General features: G+C 32.2%; 1 non-coding gene across 1 annotated transcript; it reads right to left on the reverse strand.

The window, feature by feature from the left end:
• Nucleotides 1-5364: 5364 nt before the first annotated feature.
• On the reverse strand, nt 5365-5470 carry LOC126003198 (U6 spliceosomal RNA). Its single transcript, XR_007493733.1, has one exon. It is a non-coding gene; the product is annotated as a U6 spliceosomal RNA (small nuclear RNA).
• Between the last annotated feature and the right edge of the window lie 1112 nt (nt 5471-6582).

Genomic DNA, 6582 nt, shown 5'->3' on the forward strand with positions numbered 1-6582 from the left:
TTGACATCTTGTCAGCTCTGTTATTTTGTTAAAGCATGTACTTCTATTTATTTTCATATTTGCATATGTTATACTGAGAACATAGTGAATATGTGGGTTAATGGAATAGTCATTATGTGATCAGTTATAGTTCTTATAATCTAAAACTCTCTTGATTGAAAAGATAACTAGAATAGAGCATCAGGGTGCCTAAAGAATAGATTTTAAATTTGCATTACACATGAGAAAGAAATTGCTTATGTAAGTATAACTGAAGTTTAAATATGTGCCTTTAAAATAAATTTATTTTCCTAGTATCTCTAGATAAAGTGGCCCCAGTTTATTATTTTGTTATTAGTTCTATCATTTTTTTGTAATATTTCACATGTTATTGTTGCTGTGATGATCAGGGTTTACACACTGTTGAATTATTTTTGCAGTTTCTTGGGCTTGCTGAGATTAAACTCTTTAATTGTGGCACTTAATGTACATTTTACTTGCAGGGTTCACTAGCTTTCACATTTGGACACTTACACACTAGCACTGTTCATACATATTAGTTGCAGCATTTCAGAATTTCTAGAGGCTGTTGTGATGTTGAGGAACAAAACAGCAATGCCTGGGATTACATGGTCATGTGACCTAGTAATAGAAATTGAAAGCATTATCTCATAAATTTAAGTCAGGCACTGCAACTATTACAATATTCCTGGATACAAAATTACCTATAAATGCACGTTTTTATTCATTTCCTTTTTTGTTTGTTGTGCATTTTGTGTAACAATTGGCGGAGCTTAGGACTTTCTCCTAGTTCACTCCTGTGCTCAGGGATCATTCCTGGTAATGCTCAGGTGACCAGATGGGAATCTAGGATGGAATTTGAGTCAGTCACTGAAAAACCTACTGACTTCACTATAGCATCAGCCCATCCAGAGTTATAGTAATAAATATAATTTATTTATAAATATATAATAATTATAATTTATAAATATATTTATAATAATAAATGTCCAATTTTCATAATATGTTTCTAGTATATAAAACCATACTTTATATATGAGTATTTATTCCTATCATAGCAAAACTGTAGTGTTACCTGATTTTAAATACACTCCCAATGTATTTAAACACTTGTTAGTATGAACTTAATTCCATAGAAAACTGCAATGCAAATGTTTAGTGGGTATGTTCTTTTATGAACTTGAGCCACACCTTGGATCTGGACTCAGGAATTATTCCTGGTGGACACCAAGGATGATGATATGGGATGTCAGTAATTGAATCCCTGTAGAAAGTGGTCAAGGTGAATACTCCACCTGCTATGCTATGGCATTGGCCCTCAGGGTGTATGATTTTTACTGGGGCCACTCCCAGCAATTCTCAGAGATTCTTAGGTATATACTACATAATGCTGTCTCAGAGGTTAAACTCAAATTCTTGCATTATGCTAAATGTGAAGATAATTTGGTTGCGCCATATCCTTGATTGTGTGACTGGCTTCAATTATATTTCATTACTACATGAATTGTGAGCTAGTCTGTAGACAAAGTATGGTTTCATTTATAACTTAGAGAAGTCTAGTTATTTATTATTTAATTATCTTCATTTTTTGAGCTCTTACACAGTAAGTGGTAATAGTAATATTGAAATATCATTCCATAACAACTGGAGAGATAGTCCAGCATGTTAAAAATTTACCTTGCACATGGCTAACCCAGTTTGGATCTCCCTGCCTCGCATATGATCCCTCAACCATAACCAGGATTGACAGAAAAATATAGAGCCAGGAGTAAACGCTAAGTATCTCTGGATATGGCTAAAACAAAACCAAAAAAATTACTCTGCAGATACTATGATAGAAATAAATATATTTAAATTTATTCACATACAATACTTTGATTTAATTAATATAATTAACATATATAATATGTTATATATTTTGAAAAAAGATAGGAAATTTTTTTAGATCTCTTGGGCCACACCCGGTGGCTCTCAGGGGTTACTCCCGGCTCTCTGCTCAGAAATCGCCTCAGACTTGGGGGATCACATGGGATACCAGGGATCAAACCCACATCAGTCCTGGGTCAGCCTCGTGTAAGGCTATCACTATGCTACCTCTTTATCCCTGAAAGATAGGTAATTCTTACAGAGTTTAAGCTAAACAAAAATGTAATAATTTATATAATACTTTATATTTGTAATTTTATTATGAAATAAATGTTTAATAAATCATTTCTTCAATGACTATGCATTTAAACTCTATAAAAAGCATAGAGTGAGTATCTACTTCTCTCTGAAGTTTCAATATACTTTTATTTTCCACCATCTAGTATCCAAAACTAATTGTTGATAAAAATAATTTATTTGTCTTGCTCTACAATTTGTCAAATAAAATTGCATACCTGCCATATATACTAAACTGGGCATTTTAGGAAACTCACCTTGGTGACCTTTAGGCTTTCATGTTCCTTTCTGAATATATGATGATGAATTCCACATGCTACCTGAGAACCCTGCTGAGGTGATTAAGAGAAACACATAGAAGTACATAGAAACAAAATAACCCTGTATCAGGACCTGAAGGTCTCTCTTTCATCTGTCCAGGCACCTTGGTTTGAAAAGTGAAAATAAAAGCAATTTCAAAAGTACTTTCATGATTTGAAATGGTAGTAGTTAGATACAAGTATTACTATAAAATTAATATAATATATAATAATCACATCCACATATTATTTAAAATACTTAGAGTTGAAACACTAAAAATGTCACACTTTCAGGAGTAAATATCATTTCCAAATGGAAATTAATAAAAGGTTCTTGCCTACACCTTAAATTTTCCACTTATATATACACTTAATTTTTAGTTAACATTTAATTTTGCTTTCCTAATTTATTCAGAAAATATAAAAAATAAATTAACTAAAATTTGTCATTTCTCAGTGGGTGAAGAATTAATAAAGTGGATAGACTTTTCCCTTGCATGTGGCTGACTCGGGTTCAATTCTTCTACCCAATATAATCTAAAAAGTCTGCACGGAGTATCTCTAAGTGTATAGAGCAAGGAGTTATTTATGAGCATAGAACTAACAATAAAACCTCACCACAGCTGTGACACCCCCAAACCAAAACAGTAATAAATAAAATGTCACACATATTAATTATAAGTGACATATTTTCAGTGATTTGAACTAATAATTTACAATGGATTGATTTTTTTATTATATATAATTTTAATTTTGGCCATATTGGCTTAAATATCTTTCACAGTAGTATTTTAGATACAGATTAACATTGAATCAGGGAAATTCCCATCACCAAATTTGTCCTCCCTCCACATCCGTTCCCATCTTTCATCCCATATCCCCCATCTTCACCCCACTGCTGCTAGAATAAGTGGACCCCACTGTGTCTAGCTTATTACTTAGTGATCATATATCTGTTTGGCTCTGTGTTGATTTTTTGATGCGTTTTAATGCTATATGTAAAAGTTTGGCATAACATGCAATGTTCTGTTTTATTTTACTTTCAGTATCCACACATGTCCTAAAACTAAACATTTACTAAATTTATATGTGTATATAATTTTCAGGAAAGCACAAAAACTATACAAAATGTTTAGTCGCAGAAGGTAGAAACTAAACACAAAAAATAGCTACTAGAAATAAATTAGGAATAGCCCCAACACATAGTCCCCTACCAAATAGATATCACCACTATAGTCAACATTTCAAATAAGCTTTATAATTATTATTAATATAAAGATAGCAACAATAATATTAGCTACAAAAGTCAATACGTTGGATAACAGCAGTTAAGTAGTGTTGTTTTTGAGGTTGTATATTAACTGTGTAGAAATGAAGAAAAAGTACAATGTACTGAAGAAAAAGCAAAAAGGGCTGTAATAGCTTATATTTGGTATTTATATGAATAAATCAATATTAATTTACAAAAACTCTTCTGAAGCAATTCTCCACATAAAATGAATAGTATCTTGCAAAAGGAAATACAATTTCATTATAGCAGCATCTGACCAAGGAAAATTAAAACTGATTGTATTGTTTCATTCCAACTGGTCTTAACCAACTGAAACTAAAAAGGGCCATCAATATAAGTGGTACTGGATATTGATCTTTATTGGACCTAATTTAACTCATAGGCATGGTCAATGGACAGTGGGACTTTGTTTTTAATAAATAGTCTTAGTAGCACTATACACTTTTTTTCTCTTAAATATCTTGAAATTTGCTGATCCATGTTGTTATATTTTTAACTAATTAAAAAGCATAATTCCAAAAATTTTAGATCCAAAAGTATTTTTTAAATAGTTATAACATCTTACAGTCTCCAAAATTCTGTTTTGATCAATTTTTTGCCAATATATGAGATTATGAGCCTTTGGTTTAACTCAGATTTTTAGTAGAATTACTGAAGTTTTCTACTGGAATTTTTAAATGACTAATAAACATGGATTTTAAAATAACATTAATTTCCGCATTATTTGTAAATTATTTATGCAAAATTTTACTCTATTTTATTTAACTTTTTAATTAGTTATTTTATCATTTTCTAAATGCAATTTTCTATATGTTTTAAGGTTAGGTTCTCAAATGCATGAGGTTATTTTTCTTCAAAAAATACTAGACCTGTGTCTTATATATGATATTTTATTTGTTTGCTTTTTTGTTTGTCTTCCATGTATACTCTCGACTCTGTACTCAGTGATCATTCCCAGCTGTTTTCAGATAATGATGTGCCAGTGATCAAACCAGCGTCAGCTACATACAGGAAAAAATCCTTAACCCCTATATTATCTCTTCATGTACCAGATATATTTCCAGCTTTTAATTTAATATATTTAATGTAGTACTCAGAAAAAAATCGAATAATATAAATTTGACATATGACATATAGGAAAGTTAGAATCTTGGTAAAATTACAAAAATAAACCATATCTGTCATCTTAAGATAAAAATAATATAGTGTTACAATTCTTAGTGGAAGCATTAAACATACTTTATTTACATGCAAGCACATGTGGAAATATACAAAAGGGTAAGAGCAATAGTAGGTCCCTTACCTTCTATATGGATTACCTGGGTTCAAATTCCAGTTTCCTATATGGCCTCCTTAGTCTGTTAGAAGTGATTCCTGGCCACAGAGTCAAGAGTAAGACCTAAGAACATGGGTGACCTCAAACAAACAAAATATATATTAATTAACATATTTACATCAATTATTGATAATATATTATATTGATCAGTGGTAATAACCTTGGTAATGTATATTGATTCTTTTCATAAAGTAAACAAGAAAAGTAAAATTAACTGTTGTATATATTACATTAGTTTAAAATTGTATTTATAAAGCACTTTCTTTTTTTTCTTAAAAAATATAGAACGCTTCACGAATTTGCATGTCATCCTTGCGCAGGGGCCATGCTAATCTTCTCTCTATCTTTCAATTTTAGTATATGTGCTGCCGAAGCGAGCACTAGAAAGCACTTTCAGTCACACCATACTTTAATATTTCTGGGTTTGATTCCTGTGTTATTTGTAAAATTAGATGTATAAGAGTTAGCCTAACTTTTCTCCATGGAATTAAGCTAGCATATCTGCACTTATATAGTTATTCTTTTTTGTTTTTGTTTTATTTTTTGGGCCACACACGGTGACGCTGAGGGGTTACTCTTGGCTGTGCCCTCAGAAATATCTCCTGGCTTGGGTGACCGTATGGGACACTAGGATCGAACCTAGGTCAGTCCTGGGTCAGTCAGCCTTGTGCAAGGCAAGTGCCCTACCGCTATACTATCACTCCGGCTCTGTTTATATAGTTTTATTTTTGTTTGTTTGTTTTGGTTTGGATTTTGGTTTTATGAGCCACAACCAGTGACGCTCAGGGCTTACTTCCGGCTATGTGCTCAGAAATCGCTCCTGGCTTGGGAGAGCATATGGGACTCCAGCAGATCGAACCATGACCCTCACAATGCCCTACTGCTGTGCCACTGCTCCGGCCCCGTTATAGAGTTATTTTTGGTAAATCTTCTTAATTAATTTAAAAGCAACATTGAAAATATATTTGCATAGTTTAATTGATGGTGTGATGTCCTGAAATGTGTAATATGTTGTTTATTTAATTCTAAATTAGAACTTGTGAAAATTGAAGCAAATCTGAAACAGAGTCAATTAAGTTATGATTACCGAATTGTACACTCTGCTTAGAAAAGTCTAAAGTACTTGAGCATAATGAGGATATTGGGTGATGGTAGAAAAATTCACTCATTTATCAATTTTTTTCACTTATCACTCTAATAGTGTATTTATTTTTTGAACTTTATTTAAAAATTTTGGTTTACAAAGTTGTTGGTAATAGAGCTGTTTCAGACAGTCGATGTTCCAATATCAGGCCCACAATCAGTGTGACTTTCTCTCTGTCATTGTCCCAAGTTTCCCACCAATCCCCAAGCCTGGCCCCTTAGTACGCACAGAATAATGGATTTTTAATGGCTTTTTTCAGCAAACTAGATGAAAAAAAGTTCCATGGAAGAGACTTGGTAACAGCAACATCTTGCTTTTAGGGCAAGGTTCCCTGCATTGCCACCTCACA

This window comes from Suncus etruscus, chromosome 2 (genome assembly GCF_024139225.1).
Source record: "Suncus etruscus isolate mSunEtr1 chromosome 2, mSunEtr1.pri.cur, whole genome shotgun sequence".
Taxonomy (NCBI): Eukaryota; Metazoa; Chordata; class Mammalia; order Eulipotyphla; family Soricidae; genus Suncus; species Suncus etruscus.